Consider the following 21934-nt stretch of genomic DNA (forward strand, 5'->3'; position numbering starts at 1 on the left):
AAGATTTAAGATTCCAATTAAATTATTAAATCACTGGCCAGTGCGTTAAAGTAACGACGCGTAGGTGAACACAAAGGAGGGAGGAGAAGAGGAAGGGAAAACCAAATCTCCTCACGCGCCAAACCCACCCCTAAAATAAATAAACTTTAAAAAAAAAATACAAATATTGAAAGAAAAAAAAGCCTAACTAAGGCCCAAGCCAAGCCGTTTCCCCGGCAACCGCCAGCCAATGGCGAGGCGCGTTGCTCGCGCCGACCAATGGGAGCGCCGCTTGTTGCGAGGTGCCGTTGCCGCGGTGATTATGCAAATGAGGGCTTTTGAATCCGTTTGCTGGCTGAGGTAGTCAGTGTCTCTCTGTGTGTCTCTCTCTGTCTCTGTGTCTCTCTCTGTGTCTATCTCTGTCTGTCTCTGTGTCTCTGTCTGTGTGTGTCTCTCTCCGTGTCTCTATGTGAGTCTGTGTGTCTCTCTCTGTGTGTCTCTGTGTCTCTCTGTGTGAGTCTGTGTCTCTCTGTGTGTCTCTGTGTGTGTGTCTCTCTCTCTGTGTCTCTGTGTGAGTCTGTGTCTCTCTCTGTGTCTCTCTCTGTGTCTCTCTCTGTGTCTCTGTCTGTGTCTCTGTCAGTCTGTGTGTCTCTCTGTGTTTCTCTCTGTGTCTCTCTCTGTGTGTGTCTCTCTGTGTCTCTCTCTGTGTCTTTCTGTGTCTCTGTGTGAGTCTGTGTCTCTCTGTGTGTCTCTGTCAGTCTGTGTCTCTCTGTGTGTGTCTCTCTCTGTGTCTATCTGTGTCTCTATGTGAGTCTCTGTGTCTCTCTCTGTGTGTCTCTGTGTCTCTCTGTGTGAGTCTGTGTCTCTCTGTGCGTCTCTGTGTGTCTCTCTCTCTGTGTCTATCTGTGTCTCTCTGTGTCTTTGTATCGCTGAGTCCCTCTCTGTATGTCTCTGTGTCTTTGTAGATGAGTCTCTGTCTGTCTCTGTGTCTCTCTGTGTGAGTCTCTGTGTGTGTCTCTGTCAGTCTCTCTGTGTGTCTCTCTATGTGAGTCTCTGTGTCTCTCTGTGTCTCTGTGTCTCTCTGTGTCTCTCTGTGTCTCTGTGTGTCTCTGTGTCTCTCTGTGTCTCTCTGTCTCTCTGTGTCTCTGTGTGTCTGTGTCTCTCTGTGTCTCTCTGTGTCTCTGTGTGTCTCTGTGTCTCTCTGTGTCTCTCTGTGTCTCTGTGTCTCTGTGTGTCTGTGTCTCTCTGTGTCTCTCTGTGTCTCTGTGTCTCTCTGTGTCTCTCTCTGTCTCTCTGTGTCTCTCTCTGTCTCTCTGTGTCTCTGTGTGTCTGTGTCTCTCTGTGTCTCTGTGTCTCTCTGTGTCTCTCTGTGTCTCTCTCTGTCTCTCTGTGTCTCTCTCTGTCTCTCTGTGTCTCTGTGTGTCTCTGTGTGTCTTGGGAAAACCTCGTGGTGAGTATTTTTCTTTAGTTTCATGCTGTTTACGAGTGGTGGCGCAGTGGTTAGCGCACTGTGTGTGTGTGTGGGGAGTGGTGGCGCAGTGGTTAGCGCACTGTGTGTGTGTGTGGGGAGTGGTGGCGCAGTGGTTAGCGCACTGTGTGTGTGGGGAGTGGTGGCGCAGTGGTTAGCGCACTGTGTGTGTGGGGAGTGGTGGCGCAGTGGTTAGCGCACTGTGTGTGTGTGTGTGGGGAGTGGTGGCGCAGTGGTTAGCGCACTGTGTGTGTGGGGAGTGGTGGCGCAGTGGTTAGCGCACTGTGTGTGTGGGGAGTGGTGGTGCAGTGGTTAGCGCACTGTGTGTGTGTGTGTGGGGAGCGGTGGCGCAGTGGTTAGCGCACTGTGTGTGTGGGGAGTGGTGGCGCAGTGGTTAGCGCACTGTGTGTGTGGGGAGTGGTGGCGCAGTGGTTAGCGCACTGTGTGTGTGGGGAGTGGTGGTGCAGTGGTTAGCGCACTGTGTGTGTGTGTGTGGGGAGCGGTGGTGCAGTGGTTAGCGCACTGTGTGTGTGTGTGTGTGGGGAGTGGTGGTGCAGTGGTTAGCGCACTGTGTGTGTGTGTGTGGGGAGTGGTGGCGCAGTGGTTAGCGCACTGTGTGTGTGTGTGTGGGGAGTGGTGGCGCAGTGGTTAGCGCACTGTGTGTGTGTGTGTGGGGAGTGGTGGCGCAGTGGTTAGCGCACTGTGTGTGTGTGTGTGGGGAGTGGTGGCGCAGTGGTTAGCGCACTGTGTGTGTGTGTGTGGGGAGTGGTGGCGCAGTGGTTAGCGCACTGTGTGTGGGAGCGGTGGTGCAGTGGTTAGCGCACTGTGTGTGTGTGTGTGGGGAGTGGTGGTGCAGTGGTTAGCGCACTGTGTGTGTGTGTGTGGGGAGTGGTGGCGCAGTGGTTAGCGCACTGTGTGTGTGGGGAGTGGTGGCGCAGTGGTTAGCGCACTGTGTGTGTGGGGAGTGGTGGCGCAGTGGTTAGCGCACTGTGTGTGTGTGGGGAGTGGTGGTGCAGTGGTTAGCGCACTGTGTGTGTGGGGAGTGGTGGTGCAGTGGTTAGCGCACTGTGTGTGTGTGGGGAGTGGTGGCGCAGTGGTTAGCGCACTGTGTGTGTGTGTGTGGGGAGTGGTGGTGCAGTGGTTAGCGCACTGTGTGTGTGTGTGTGGGGAGTGGTGGTGCAGTGGTTAGCGCACTGTGTGTGTGTGTGTGGGGAGCGGTGGTGCAGTGGTTAGCGCACTGTGTGTGTGGGGGGAGTGGTGGCGCAGTGGTTAGCGCACTGTGTGTGTGTGTGGGGGGAGTGGTGGCGCAGTGGTTAGCGCACTGTGTGTGTGTGGGGGGAGTGGTGGCGCAGTGGTTAGCGCACTGTGTGTGTGTGTGTGTGGGGAGTGGTGGTGCAGTGGTTAGCGCACTGTGTGTGTGGGGGGAGTGGTGGCGCAGTGGTTAGCGCACTGTGTGTGTGTGTGTGTGGGGAGTGGTGGTGCAGTGGTTAGCGCACTGTGTGTGTGGGGGGAGTGGTGGCGCAGTGGTTAGCGCACTGTGTGTGTGTGTGTGTGGGGAGTGGTGGTGCAGTGGTTAGCGCACTGTGTGTGTGTGTGTGTGGGGAGTGGTGGTGCAGTGGTTAGCGCACTGTGTGTGTGTGTGTGTGGGGAGTGGTGGTGCAGTGGTTAGCGCACTGTGTGTGTGTGTGTGGGGAGTGGTGGTGCAGTGGTTAGCGCACTGTGTGTGTGTGTGTGGGGAGTGGTGGTGCAGTGGTTAGCGCACTGTGTGTGTGTGGGGGGGGAGTGGTGGTGCAGTGGTTAGCGCACTGTGTGTGTGTGTGTGTGGGGAGTGGTGGTGCAGTGGTTAGCGCACTGTGTGTGTGTGTGTGGGGAGTGGTGGTGCAGTGGTTAGCGCACTGTGTGTGTGTGTGGGGGGAGTGGTGGTGCAGTGGTTAGCGCACTGTGTGTGTGTGGGGAGTGGTGGTGCAGTGGTTAGCGCACTGTGTGTGTGTGGGGAGTGGTGGTGCAGTGGTTAGCGCACTGTGTGTGTGTGTGGGGGGAGTGGTGGTGCAGTGGTTAGCGCACTGTGTGTGTGTGGGGGGAGTGGTGGTGCAGTGGTTAGCGCACTGTGTGTGTGTGTGGGGGGAGTGGTGGTGCAGTGGTTAGCGCACTGTGTGTGTGTGGGGGGAGTGGTGGCGCAGTGGTTAGCGCACTGTGTGTGTGTGTGTGGGGAGTGGTGGTGCAGTGGTTAGCGCACTGTGTGTGTGTGTGGGGAGTGGTGGTGCAGTGGTTAGCGCACTGTGTGTGTGTGTGGGGGGAGTGGTGGTGCAGTGGTTAGCGCACTGTGTGTGTGTGGGGGGAGTGGTGGTGCAGTGGTTAGCGCACTGTGTGTGTGTGTGTGGGGAGTGGTGGTGCAGTGGTTAGCGCACTGTGTGTGTGTGTGTGGGGGGAGCGGTGGTGCAGTGGTTAGCGCACTGTGTGTGTGGGAGCGGTGGTGCAGTGGTTAGCGCACTGTGTGTGTGTGTGTGTGGGGGGAGCGGTGGCGCAGTGGTTAGCACACTGTGTGTGTGTGTGTGGGGAGTGGTGGTGCAGTGGTTAGCGCACTGTGTGTGTGTGTGTGGGGGGGGAGTGGTGGTGCAGTGGTTAGCGCACTGTGTGTGTGTGTGTGGGGAGTGGTGGTGCAGTGGTTAGCGCACTGTGTGTGTGTGTGTGTGGGGGGAGTGGTGGTGCAGTGGTTAGCGCACTGTGTGTGTGGGAGCGGTGGCGCAGTGGTTAGCACACTGTGTGTGTGTGTGTGGGGAGTGGTGGTGCAGTGGTTAGCGCACTGTGTGTGTGTGTGTGGGGGGAGTGGTGGTGCAGTGGTTAGCGCACTGTGTGTGTGTGTGTGGGGGGAGTGGTGGTGCAGTGGTTAGCGCACTGTGTGTGTGTGTGTGGGGAGTGGTGGTGCAGTGGTTAGCGCACTGTGTGTGTGTGTGTGTGGGGAGTGGTGGTGCAGTGGTTAGCGCACTGTGTGTGTGTGGGGGGGGAGTGGTGGTGCAGTGGTTAGCGCACTGTGTGTGTGTGTGTGTGGGGGGGTGGTGGTGCAGTGGTTAGCGCACTGTGTGTGTGTGTGTGGGGGGAGTGGTGGTGCAGTGGTTAGCGCACTGTGTGTGTGTGTGTGGGGGGAGTGGTGGTGCAGTGGTTAGCGCACTGTGTGTGTGTGTGTGGGGAGTGGTGGTGCAGTGGTTAGCGCACTGTGTGTGTGTGGGGAGTGGTGGTGCAGTGGTTAGCGCACTGTGTGTGTGTGTGGGGGGAGTGGTGGTGCAGTGGTTAGCGCACTGTGTGTGTGGGGGGAGTGGTGGTGCAGTGGTTAGCGCACTGTGTGTGTGTGTGTGGGGAGTGGTGGTGCAGTGGTTAGCGCACTGTGTGTGTGTGTGTGGGGGGAGTGGTGGTGCAGTGGTTAGCGCACTGTGTGTGTGTGTGTGTGGGGGGGAGTGGTGGTGCAGTGGTTAGCGCACTGTGTGTGTGTGTGTGGGGAGTGGTGGTGCAGTGGTTAGCGCACTGTGTGTGTGTGTGTGTGGGGAGTGGTGGTGCAGTGGTTAGCGCACTGTGTGTGTGTGTGTGTGGGGAGTGGTGGTGCAGTGGTTAGCGCACTGTGTGTGTGTGTGTGGGGAGTGGTGGTGCAGTGGTTAGCGCACTGTGTGTGTGTGTGTGTGGGAGTGGTGGTGCAGTGGTTAGCGCACTGTGTGTGTGTGTGTGTGGGGAGTGGTGGTGCAGTGGTTAGCGCACTGTGTGTGTGTGTGTGTGGGGAGTGGTGGTGCAGTGGTTAGCGCACTGTGTGTGTGTGTGTGGGGAGTGGTGGTGCAGTGGTTAGCGCACTGTGTGTGTGTGTGTGTGGGGAGTGGTGGTGCAGTGGTTAGCGCACTGTGTGTGTGTGTGTGTGGGGAGTGGTGGTGCAGTGGTTAGCGCACTGTGTGTGTGGGGAGTGGTGGTGCAGTGGTTAGCGCACTGTGTGTGTGTGTGTGGGGAGTGGTGGTGCAGTGGTTAGCGCACTGTGTGTGTGTGTGTGGGGAGTGGTGGTGCAGTGGTTAGCGCACTGTGTGTGTGTGTGTGTGGGAGTGGTGGTGCAGTGGTTAGCGCACTGTGTGTGTGTGTGTGGGGAGTGGTGGTGCAGTGGTTAGCGCACTGTGTGTGTGTGTGGGGGGAGTGGTGGTGCAGTGGTTAGCGCACTGTGTGTGTGTGTGTGTGGGGAGTGGTGGTGCAGTGGTTAGCGCACTGTGTGTGTGTGTGTGGGGAGTGGTGGTGCAGTGGTTAGCGCACTGTGTGTGTGTGTGTGGGGAGTGGTGGTGCAGTGGTTAGCGCACTGTGTGTGTGTGTGGGGGGAGTGGTGGTGCAGTGGTTAGCGCACTGTGTGTGTGTGGGGGGAGTGGTGGTGCAGTGGTTAGCGCACTGTGTGTGTGTGTGGTGAGTGGTGGTGCAGTGGTTAGCGCACTGTGTGTGTGGGGAGTGGTGGTGCAGTGGTTAGCGCACTGTGTGTGTGTGTGTGGGGAGCGATGGTGCAGTGGTTAGCGCACTGTGTGTGTGGGAGCGGTGGCGCAGTGGTTAGCGCACTGTGTGTGTGGGAGCGGTGGCGCAGTGGTTAGCGTACTGTGTGTGTGAATGGGGAGCGGTGGTGCAGTGGTTAGCGCACTGTGTGTGTGGGGGGAGCGGTGGTGCAGTGGTTAGCGCACTGTATGTGTGGGAGCGGTGGCGCAGTGGTTGGCGCACTGTGTGTGTGGGAGCGGTGGCGCAGTGGTTAGCGTACTGTGTGTGTGAATGGGGAGCTGTGGTGCAGTGGTTAGCGCACTGTGTGTATGGGGGGAGCGGTGGTGCAGTGGTTAGCGCACTGTGTGTGTGTGTGGAGTGGTGGTGCAGTGGTTAGCGCACTGTGTGTGTGTGGGGGGAGCGGTGGTGCAGTTGTTAGCGCACTGTGTGTGTGTGCGGGGAGTGGTTGTGCAGTGGTTAGCGCACTGTGTGTGGGGGGAGCGGTGGTGCACTGATGATGATGACACTGACGATGACATTGATGATGACACTGATGATGATGATGATGACACTGACGATGATGATGATGACACTGACGATGACATTGATGATGACACTGATGATGATGATGACACTGACGATGATGATGATGATGACACTGATGATGATGATGACACTGATGATGATGATGATGACACTGACGATGATGATGATGATGACACTGACGATGACATTGATGATGACACTGATGATGATGATGATGACACTGATGATGATGATGATGACACTGACGATGATGATGATGATGACACTGATGATGACACTGATGATGATGATGATGACACTGACGATGACACTGACGATGACACTGATGATGACACTGATGACAATGACACTAATGATGATGACACTGATGATGACACTGATGATGATGATGATGATGACACTGATGATGACACTGATGATGACACTGATGATGATGATGACACTGATGATGACACTGATGATGACACTGATGATGACGACGATGACACTGATGATGATGATGACACTGACGATGACACTGATGATGACACTGATGATGACGACGATGACACTGATGATGATGATGATGACGATGATGTCACTGACGATGACACTGATGATGACACTGATGATGACACTGATGACAATGCCACTGACGATGACACTGATGATGACACTGATGATGACGACGATGACACTGATGATGATGATGACACTGACGATGACACTGATGATGATGACACTGACGATGACACTGATGATGATGATGATGATGTCACTGATGATGATGACGATGACACTGATGATGACACTGATGATGACACTGATGATGACACTGATGATGACGACGATGACACTGATGATGATGATGACACTGACGATGACACTGATGATGACACTGATGATGATGATGACACTGATGATGACACTGATGATGTCACTGATGATGACACTGATGATGACGACGATGACACTGATGATGATGATGACACTGACGATGACACTGATGATGACACTGATGATGATGATGATGATGACACTGATGATGACACTGATGATGACACTGATGATGACACTGATGATGACGACGATGACACTGATGATGATGATGACACTGACGATGACACTGATGATGACACTGATGATGATGATGACACTGACGATGACACTGATGATGTCACTGATGATGATGACGATGACACTGATGATGACACTGATGATGATGACGATGACACTGATGATGATGATGACACTGACGATGACACTGATGATGACACTGATGATGATGATAATGACGATGATGTCACTGATGATGATGACGATGACACTGATGATGACACTGATGATGACACTGATGATGACACTGATGATGACGATGACACTGATGATGACACTGATGATGACACTGATGATGACACTGATGATGACGATGACACTGATGATGATGATGACACTGACGATGACACTGATGATGACACTGATGATGATGATGATGACGATGATGTCACTGATGATGATGATGATGATGACACTGATGATGACACTGATGATGACACTGATGATGACACTGATGATGATGATGATGACACTGATGATGATGATGACACTGATGATGACACTGATGATGACACTGATGATGACACTGATGATGATGATGATGACACTGATGATGACACTGATGATGACACTGATGATGACACTGATGATGATGATGACACTGATGATGACACTGATGATGACACTGATGATGACACTGATGATGATGATGATGACACTGATGATGATGACACTGATGATGATGATGACACTGATGATGACACTGATGATGACACTGATGATGATGATGACACTGATGATGATGATGATGACACTGATGATGACACTGATGATGACACTGATGATGACACTGATGATGATGATGACACTGATGATGATGATGATGACACTGATGATGACACTGATGATGACATTGATGATGACACTGATGATGATGATGACACTGATGATGATACTGATGATGACACTGATGATGACACTGATGATGACACTGATGATGATGATGATGACACTGATGATGACACTGATGATGACACTGATGATGATACTGATGATGACACTGATGATGATACTGATGATGACACTGATGATGATACTGATGATGACACTGATGATGATGATGACACTGATGATGACACTGATGATGACACTGATGATGACACTGATGACGACACTGACGATGACACTGACGATGACACTGACGATGACACTGATGATGATGACACTGATGATGACACTGACGATGACACTGACGATGACACTGATGATGACACTGATGATGACACTGACGATGACACTGATGATGACACTGATGATGACACTGATGATGACACTTACGATGACACTGATGATGACACTGACGATAACACTGACGATGACACTGACGATGACACTGACGATGACACTGATGACGACACTGACGATGACACTGATGATGACACTGACGATGACACTGATGATGACACTGATGATGACACTGATGATGACACTGACGATGACACTGACGATGACACTGATGATGACAATGACGATGACACTGATGATGACACTGACGATGACACTGATGATGACACTGATGATGACACTGACGATGACACTGACGATGACACTGAAGATGACACTGATGATGACACTGACGATGACACTGACGATGACACTGATGATGACACTGACGATGACACTGACGATGACACTGATGATGACACTGACGATGACACTGACGATGACACTGACGATGACACTGATGATGACACTGACGATGACACTGACGATGACACTGACGATTACACTGACGATGGCACTGACGATGACACTGACGATGACACTGATGATGACACTGACGATGACACTGACGATGACACTGATGATGACGATGATGATGATGACACTGACGATGACACTGACGATGACACTGACGATGACACTGACGATGACACTGATGATGACACTGACGATGACACTGACGATGACACTGATGATGACACTGATGATGACACTGACGATGACACTGATGATGACACTGATGATGACACTGACGATGACACTGACGATGACACTGACGATGACACTGATGATGACACTGACGATGACACTGACGATGACACTGACGATGACACTGAAGATGACACTGACGATGACACTGACGATGACACTGACGATGACACTGACGATGACACTGACACTGATGATGACACTGATGATGACACTGACGATGACACTGACGATGACACTGATGATGACACTGATGATGATGATGACACTGACGATGACACTGACGATGACACTGATGATGACACTGACGATGACACTGATGATGACACTGATGATGATGACACTGATGATGACACTGATGACGACACTGACGATGACACTGACGATGACACTGACGATGACACTGATGATGACACTGATGATGACACTGATGACGATGATGATGACACTGACGATGACACTGACGATGACACTGATGATGACACTGACGATGACACTGATGATGACACTGATGATGATGACACTGATGATGACACTGATGACGACACTGACGATGACACTGATGATGACACTGATGATGACACTGATGATGACACTGACGATGACACTGACGATGACACTGACGATGACACTGACGATGACACTGATGATGACACTGACGATGACACTGATGATGACACTGATGATGACACTGACCATGACACTGACGATGACACTGACGATGACACTGACGATGACACTGATTATGACACTGATGATGACACTGACGATGACACTGATGATGACACTGATGATGACACTGACGATGACACTGACGATGACACTGACGATGACACTGATGATGACACTGATGATGATGACACTGATGATGACACTGATGACGACACTGACGATGACACTGACGATGACACTGACGATGACACTGATGATGACACTGATGATGACACTGACGATGACACTGACGATGACACTGATGATGATGACACTGATGATGACACTGACGATGACACTGATGATGACACTGATGATGACACTGATGATGATGACACTGATGATGACACTGATGACGACACTGATGACGACACTGACGACGACACTGACGATGACACTGAAGATGACACTGATGATGACACTGATGATGATGACACTGACGATGACACTGAAGATGACACTGATGATGACACTGATGATGATGACACTGATGATGACACTGATGACGACACTGACGACGACACTGACGATGACACTGAAGATGACACTGATGATGACACTGATGACGACACTGACGACGACACTGACGATGACACTGAAGATGACACTGATGATGACACTGATGATGATGACACTGATGATGACACTGATGACGACACTGACGACGACACTGACGATGACACTGAAGATGACACTGATGATGACACTGATGATGATGACACTGATGATGACACTGATGACGACACTGACGATGACACTGACGATGACACTGATGATGACACTGATGATGACACTGATGACGACACTGACGACGACACTGACGATGACACTGATGATGACACTGATGATGATGACACTGATGATGACACTGATGACGACACTGACGATGACACTGATGATGACACTGATGATGACACTGATGACGACACTGACGATGACACTGACGATGACACTGATGATTACACTGATGATGACACTGATGACGACACTGATGATGACACTGACGATGACACTGATGATGACACTGACGATGACACTGACGATGACACTGATGATGATGACACTGATGATGACACTGATGATGACACTGATGATGATGACACTGATGATGACACTGACGATGACACTGACGATGACACTGATGATGATACTGACGATGACACTGACGATGACACTGACGATGACACTGATGATGACACTGATGATGATGACACTGATGATGACACTGATGATGATGACACTGATGATGACACTGATGATGACACTGATGATGACACTGACGATGACACTGATGATGACACTGATGATGACACTGATGATGACACTGATGATGATGACACTGATGATGACACTGATGATGACACTGATGATGACACTGATGATGACACTGACGATGACACTGATGATGAAACTGACGATGACACTGATGACGATGACACTGATGATGATGACACTGATGATGACACTGATGACGACACTGACGATGACACTGACGATGACACTGACGATGACACTGACGATGACACTGATGATGACACTGATGATGATGACACTGATGATGACACTGATGATGACACTGATGATGATGACACTGATGATGATGGCACTGACGATGACACTGACGATGACACTGACGATGACACTGACGATGACACTGACGATGACACTGATGATGACACTGATGATGACACTGATGACGACACTGACGACGACACTGACGATGACACTGACGATGACACTGATGATGACACTGACGATGACACTGACGATGACACTGATGATGACACTGATGATGACACTGATGATGATGACACTGATGATGACACTGATGACGACACTGATGATGACACTGACGATGACACTGACGATGACACTGATGATGACACTGATGATGACACTGATGACGACACTGACGATGACACTGATGACGACACTGGCGATGACACTGATGATGACACTGACGATGACACTGACGATGACACTGATGATGACACTGATGATGACACTGATGATGACACTGATGATGACACTGATGATGACACTGACGATGATGATGATGACACTGCCGACGATGACACCGCTGCTGTTTTCAGCGGCTGGAGGACACGGTGTTGAACCCGGAACTCGACGACGAGGCAAAGTCCCTGCGGATTGGCACCATCACCGGCACCAGCGTCACCGGGACCAGCGCCGACATCACCGGCACCGGCAACGGCAACACCTCCCTCATCCCGGCGCGGATTCGGGAGATCGTGACCCGGCATCTCCAGCAGGAGGTTGCAGACGGTAAACGCCCGACATACACTCAGTCACGCAGTCTGTCACTCACTCAGTCACTCATACACTCACTCAGTCACTCACTCAGTCATACACTTACTCAGTCACTCACTCACTCAGTCACTTAGTCACTCACTCATACACTCACTCATACACTCACTCATACACTCACTCATACACTCACTCAGTCACTCAGTCACTCATTCACTCACTCACTCACTCAGTCACTCATACACTCACTCAGTCATACACTCACTCACTCACTCACTTATACACTCACTCACTCATACACTCACTCATACACTCACTCAGTCACTCATACACTCACTCACTCAGTCATACATTCACTCACTCATACACTCACTCACTCATACACTCACTCACTCACACACTCAGTCACTCACTCAGTCATACACTTACTCACTCATACACTCACTCACTCACTCATACACTCACTCAGTCACTCACTCAGTCACTCACTCACTCAGTCATACACTCACTCATACACTCACTCACTCATACACTCACTCATACACTCACTCACTCAGTCATACACTCATACACTCACTCATATACTCAGTCACTCATACACTCACTCACTCAGTCATACACTCACTCACTCATACACTCACTCACTCATACACTCACTCACTCATACGCTCACTCACTCATACACTCACTCACTCACTCATACACTCACTCACTCATACGCTCACTCATACACTCACTCACTCATACACTCACTCACTCATACACTCACTCACTCACTCATACACTCACTCACTCATACGCTCACTCATACACTCACTCACTCATACACTCACACACTCATACACTCACTCATACACACACTCACTCATACACTCAGTCATACACTCACTCACTCATACACTCACACACTCATACACTCACACACTCATACACTCACTCATACACTCACTCATACACTCACTCACTCATACACTCATACACTCACTCACACATACACTCACTCACTCATACACTCACTCATACACTCAGTCATACACTCATACACTCACTCACACATACACTCACTCACTCATACACTCACTCATACACTCACTCATACACTCACTCACTCACTCATACACACACTCAGTCACTCACTCATACACTCACTCATATACTCACTCATACACTCACTCATACACTCACTCACTCATACACTCACTCACTCATACACTCACTCATACACTCACTCACTCAGTCATAAACTCACTCATACACTCACTTATACACACACTCACTCATACACACACTCAGTCACTCACTCAGTCATTCACTTACTCACTCATACACTCACTCACTCATACACTCACTCATACACTCACTCAGTCACTCACTCACTCACTCATACACTCACTCACTCACTCATACACTCACTCACTCAGTCATACACTCACTCAGTCACTCATAAACTCACTCACTCACTCATACACTCACTCACTCATACACTCACTCACTCACTCATACACTCACTCACTCATACACTCACTCATACACTCACTCACTCACTCATACACTCACTCACTCACTCATACACTCACTCACTCATACACTCACTCATACACTCACTCACTCACTCATACACTCACTCACTCATACACTCACTCATACACTCACTCACTCATACACTCACACACTCATACACTCACTCATACACACACTCACTCATACACTCAGTCATACACTCATACACTCACTCATACACTCACTCACTCACTCATACACACACTCACTCATACACTCACTCACTCACTTACACACTCACTCATACACTCACTCACTCATACACTCACTCACTCATACACTCACTCAGTCATACACTCACTCATACACTCACTCACTCATACACTCACTCATACACTCACTCACTCACTCATACACACACTCACTCATACACTCACTCACTCATACACTCATTCAGTCATACACTCACTCACTTACACACTCACTCATACACTCACTCACTCATACACTCACTCACTCATACACTCACTCAGTCATACACTCACTCACTCACTCATACACACACTCACTCATACTCACTCACTCATACACTCACACACTCATACACTCACTCATACACACACTCACTCATACACTCTGTCATACACTTATACACTCACTCATACACTCACTCACTCATACACTCACTCAGTCATACACTCACTCACTCATACACACACTCCCTCATACACTCACTCACTCATACACTCACTCAGTCATACACTCACTCACTCACTCATACACACACTCACTCATACACTCACTCACTCATACACTCACACACTCATACACTCACTCATACACACACTCACTCATACACTCTGTCATACACTTATACACTCACTCATACACTCACTCACTCATACACTCACTCACTCACTCATACACTCACTCACTCATACACTCACTCATACACTCACTCACTCATACACTCACACACTCATACACTCACTCATACACTCACTCACTCACTCATACACTCACTCACTCATACACTCACTCATACACTCACTCACTCATACACTCACACACTCATACACTCACTCATACACACACTCACTCATACACTCAGTCATACACTCACTCACTCACTCATACACACACTCAGTCATACACTCACTCATACACTCACTCACTCATACACTCACTCATACACTCACTCACTCACTCATACACACACTCACTCATACACTCACTCACTCATACACTCATTCAGTCATACACTCACTCACTCACTTACACACTCACTCATACACTCACTCACTCATACACTCACTCACTCATACACTCACTCAGTCATACACTCACTCACTCACTCATACACACACTCACTCATACACTCACTCACTCATACACTCACACACTCATACACTCACTCATACACACACTCACTCATACACTCTGTCATACACTTATACACTCACTCATACACTCACTCACTCATACACTCACTCAGTCATACACTCACTCACTCATACACACACTCACTCATACACTCACTCACTCATACACTCACTCATACACTCACTCACTCATACACTCACTCAGTCATACACTCACTCACTCACTCATACACACACACTCATACACTCACTCACTCATACACTCACACACTCATACACTCACTCATACACACACTCACTCATACACTCACACACTCATACACTCACTCATACACACACTCACTCATACACTCTGTCATACACTTATACACTCATTCATACACTCACTCACTCATACACTCACTCACTCATACACTCACACACTCATACACTCACTCACTCATACACTCACTCACTCATACACTCTGTCATACACTTATACACTCACTCATACGCTCACTCACTCATACACTCACTCACTCATACACTCACTCATACACTCACTCACTCATACACTCACACACTCATACACTCACTCATACACTCACTCACTCACTCATACACTCACTCATACACTCACTCATACACTCACTCACTCATACACTCACACACTCATACACTCACTCATACACACACTCACTCATACACTCAGTCATACACTCATACACTCACTCATACACTCACTCACTCACTCATACTCACACTCACTCATACACTCACTCACTCACTTACACACTCACTCATACACTCACTCACTCATACACTCACTCACTCATACACTCACTCAGTCATACACTCACTCATACACTCACTCACTCATACACTCACTCATACACTCACTCACTCACTCATACACACACTCACTCATACACTCACTCACTCATACACTCATTCAGTCATACACTCACTCACTCACTTACACACTCACTCATACACTCACTCACTCATACACTCACTCACTCATACACTCACTCACTCATACACTCACTCAGTCATACACTCACTCACTCACTCATACACACACTCACTCATACACTCACTCACTCATACACACACTCACTCATACACTCTGTCATACACTTATACACTCACTCATACACTCACTCACTCATACACTCACTCAGTCATACACTCACTCACTCATACACACACTCACTCATACACTCACTCACTCATACACTCACTCAGTCATACACTCACTCACTCACTCATACACTCACTCACTCATACACTCACTCAGTCATACACTCACTCACTCACTCATACACACACTCACTCATACACTCACTCACTCATACACACACTCACTCATACACTCTGTCATACACTTATACACTCATTCATACACTCACTCACTCACTCATACACACACTCACTCATACACTCACTCATACACACACTCACTCATACACTCTGTCATACACTTATACACTCATACATACACTCACTCACTCATACACTCACTCACTCATACACTCACTCATACACTCACTCATACACTCTGTCATACACTTATACACTCATACATACACTCACTCACTCATACACTCTGTCATACACTTATACACTCATACATACACTCACTCACTCATACACTCACTCACTCATACACTCACTCATACACTCACTCATACACTCTGTCATACACTTATACACTCATACATACACTCACTCACTCATACACTCTGTCATACACTTATACACTCATACATACACTCACTCACTCATACACTCACTCACTCATACACTCACTCATACACTCACTCATACACTCTGTCATACACTTATACACTCATACATACACTCACTCACTCATACACTCTGTCATACACTTATACACTCATACATACACTCACTCACTCATACACTCACTCACTCATACACACACTCACTCATACACTCTGTCATACACTTATACACTCATACATACACTCACTCACCCATACACTCACTCACTCATACACTCACTCATTCCACGACCCTTGACCCCAGTTCCCATCACTTCCCCGACCCTTGACCCCAGTTCCCATCCCTCCCATGACCCTTGACCCCAGTTCCCATCCCTCCCATGACCCTTGACCCCAGTTCCCATCCCTCCCATGACCCTTGACCCCAGTTCCCATCCCTCCCATGACCCCAGTTCCCATCCCTTCCATGACCCTCGACCCCAGTTCCCATCCCTCCCACGACCCTTGACCCAATTCTCATCCCTCCCATGACCCTTGACCCCAGTTCCCATGCCTTCCACGACCCTTGACCCCAGTTCCCATCCCTCCCATGACCCCAGTTCCCATCCCTTCCACGACCCTCGACCCCAGTTCCCATCCCTCCCACGACCCTTGACCCAATTCTCATCCCTCCCATGACCCTTGACCCCAGTTCCCATGCCTTCCACGACCCTTGACCCTGTTCTTCCCCTTGGGTGGGTACACCCGCTATTGCTACGCCTGGCAGCCAGTAGGCGCAGCTACACTACAATAGTAACAGTGAAAGAAACACGCTAACAACACACTAACAACACACTAACAACACGCTAACAGCACACTTATGTGAACCCCACCCACCCACACAGCCGTCTTGAACCCCACCCACCCACACGGCCATATTGAACCCCACCCACACGGCCATCTTGAACCCCACCCACCCACACGGCCATATTGAACCCCACCCACCCACACGGCCGTCTTGAACCCCACCCACCCACACGGCCATCGTGAACCCCACCCACCCACACGGCCGTCTTGAACCCCACCCACCCACACGGCCATCTTGAACCCCACCCACCCACACGGCCATCTTGAACCCCACCCACCCACACGGCCATCTTGAACCCCACCAACTCACCCACACGGCCGTCGTGAACCCCACCCACACGGCCATCTTGAACCCCACCCACCCACACGGCCACCGTGAACCCCACCCACCCACACGGCCATCTTGAACCCCACCCACCCACACGGCCATCGTGAACCCCACCCACCCACACGGCCATCTTGAACCCCACCCACCCACACGGCCATCTTGAACCCCACCCACCCACACGGCCATCGTGAACCCCACCCACCCACACAGCCGTCTTGAACCCCACCCACCCACACGGCCATCTTGAACCCCACCCACCCACACGGCCATCTTGAACCCCACCCACCCACACGGCCATCTTGAACCCCACCCACCCACACGGCCATCTTGAACCCCACCCACCCACACAGCCGTCTTGAACCCCACCCACCCACACGGCCATCTTGAACCCCACCCACCCACACGGCCATCTTGAACCCCACCCACACGGCCATCTTGAACCCCACCCACCCACACAGCCGTCTTGAACTCCACCCACCCACACGGCCATCTTGAACCCCACCCACACGGCCATCTTGAACCCCACCCACCCACACGGCCGCCGTGAACCCCACCCACCCACACGGCCATCTTGAACCCCACCCACCCACACGGCCGTCTTGAACCCCACCCACCCACACGGCCATCTTGAACCCCACCCACCCACACGGCCATCTTGAACCCCACCCACCCACACGGCCACCGTGAACCCCACCCACCCACACGGCCATCTTGAACCCCACCCACCCACACGGCCATCGTGAACCCCACCCACCCACACGGCCATCTTGAACCACACCCACACGGCCATCGTGAACCCCACCCACCCACACGGCCATCGTGAACCCCACCCACCCACACGGCCATCGTGAACCCCACCCACCCACACGGCCATCGTGAACCCCACCCACCCACACGGCCATCGTGAACCCCACCCACCCACACGGCCATCGTGAACCCCACCCACCCACACGGCCGTCGTGAACCCCACCCACCCACACGGCCGTCGTGAACCCCACCCACCCACACGGCCATCGTGAACCCCACCCACCCACACGGCCGTCGTGAACCCCACCCACCCACACGGCCATCTTGAACCCCACCCACCCACACGGCCATCTTGAACCCCACCCACCCACACGGCCATCTTGAACCCCACCCACCCACACGGCCATCTTGAACCCCACCCACCCACACGGCCATCTTGAACCCCACCCACCCACACGGCCATCTTGAACCCCACCCACCCACACGGCCGCCGTGAACCCCACCCACCCACACGGCCATCTTGAACCTCACTGACCCGGCCATCTTGAACCCCACCCACCCACACGGCCATCTTGAACCCCACCCACCCACACGGCCATCTTGAACCTCACTGACCCGGCCATCTTGAACCCCACCCACCCACACGGCCATCTTGAACCCCACCCACTCACACGGCCATCTTGAACCCCACCCACCCACACGACCATTGTGAACCCCACCCACCCATACGGCCACCGTGAACCCCACCCACCCACACGGCCATCTTGAACCCCACCCACCCACACGGCCATCGTGAACCCCACCCACCCACACGGCCATCTAGAACCCCACTCACCCACACGGCCATCTTGAACTCCACCCACCCACACGGCCATCGTGAACCCCACCCACCCACACGGCCATCATGAACCCCACCCACCCACACGGCCATCGTGAACCCCACCCACATGGCCATCTTGAACCCCACCCACACGGCCGTCGTGAACCCCACCCACACGGCCATCTTGAACCCCACCCACACGGCCATCGTGAACCCCACCCACCCACACGGCCATCTTGAACCCCACCCACCCACACGGCCATCGTGAACCCCACCCACACGGCCATCTTGAACCCCACCCACACGGCCATCTTGAACCCCACCCACCCACACGGCCGTCGTGAACCCCACCCACACGGCCATCTTGAACCCCACCCACACGGCCATCTTGAACCCCACCCACCCACACGGCTACCGTGAACCCCACCCACCCACACGGCCATCTTGAACCCCACCCACCCGGCCGTCGTGAACCCCACCCAGACGGCCATCTTGAACCCCACCCACCCACACGGCCACCGTGAACCCCACCCACCCACACGGCCATCTTGAACCCCACCCACCCACCCACACGGCCATCTTGAACCCCACCAACTCACCCACACGGCCAACTTGAACCCCACCCACACGGCCATCTTGAACCCCACCCACACGGCCATCTTGAACACCACCCAACCACACGGCCATCTTGAACCCCACCCACACAGCCATCGTGAACCCCACCCACCCACACGGTCATCGTGAACCCCACCCACCCACACGGCCATCGTGAACCCCACCCACCCACACGGCCATCGTGAACCCCACCCACCCACACGGCCATCTTGAACCTCACCCACCAACACCACCATCTTGGACCCCACCCACCCACACGGCCATCTTGGACCCCACCCACCCACACGGCCATCTTGAACCTCACCCAACCACACGGCCATCTTGGACCTCACCCACCCACACGGCCATCTTGGACCCCACCCACCCACACGGCCATCTTGGACCCCACCCACCCACACGGTCATCGTGAACCCCACCCACCCACACGGCCATCGTGAACCCCACCCACCCACACGGCCATCGTGAACCCCACCCACCCACACGGCCATCTTGAACCTCACCCACCAACACCACCATCTTGGACCCCACCCACCCACACGGCCATCTTGGACCCCACCCACCCACACGGCCATCTTGAACCTCACCCAACCACACGGCCATCTTGGACCTCACCCACCCACACGGCCATCTTGAACCCCACCCACCAACACGGCCATCTTGGACCCCACCCACCCACACGGCCATCTTGGACCCCACCCACCCACGCGGCCATCTTGAACCTCACCCAACCACACGGCCATCTTGGACCTCACCCACCCACACGGCCACCGTGAACCCCACCCACCCACACGGCCATCTTGGACCCCACCCACCCACACGGCCATCTTGAACCTCACTGACCCGGCCATCGTGAATCTTTGTCCGCGCAGCTCCGGCCAGCATGGCGTCTCTGCTGTCCGTCCAAGAGGAGAATCGGCTCCTGCAGAAGGAGCTGTCCCGCATGGAGGACCAACTGTCGCAGTGCCACGCTGACCGTGACACGCTGGCCATCAAGTACAATGCACTGAGCGAGCGGGTGAGTCTACTACTACCACTACCACTGCTGCTGCTGCCGCTACTACTGCTGCTACTACTACACTACTACCACTACTACCACCCACTACTACACTACTGCTACCGCTACTACTACTACACCACTACTACTACTACACTACTACTATTACTACCACTACTACACTACTACTACCACTACTACCACTGCTGCTGCTACAACTGCTACACTACTACTGCTACCACTACTGCTACTACGACTACTACTACTACTACCACTACTACTACCACTACTACCACTACTACCACTACTACTACCACTACTGCTACTACCACTACTACTACTACACTACTACTACTACCACTACTACCACTACTACTACTACCACTACTACCACTACTACCACTACTACTACTACCACTACTACCACTACTACCACTACTACTACACTACTACACTACCACACTACCACTACTGCTACTACACCAGTACTATTA

At 51.8% G+C, this 21934-nt stretch overlaps 1 long non-coding RNA gene across 1 annotated transcript; it reads left to right on the forward strand.

Annotated features, from left to right (window-relative positions):
* Nucleotides 1–299: 299 nt before the first annotated feature.
* LOC144740556 (uncharacterized) lies at nt 300–21608 on the forward strand. The gene is made up of 3 exons (XR_013589663.1): nt 300–1429; nt 12307–12499; nt 21316–21608. It is a non-coding gene; the product is annotated as an uncharacterized LOC144740556 (long non-coding RNA).
* The last annotated feature ends 326 nt before the right edge of the window (nt 21609–21934 follow it).

The sequence above is a fragment of the Lampetra planeri genome, unplaced genomic scaffold (assembly GCF_965212315.1).
Source record: "Lampetra planeri unplaced genomic scaffold, kcLamPlan1.2.h2 scaffold_231, whole genome shotgun sequence".
NCBI lineage: Eukaryota > Metazoa > Chordata > Hyperoartia > Petromyzontiformes > Petromyzontidae > Lampetra > Lampetra planeri.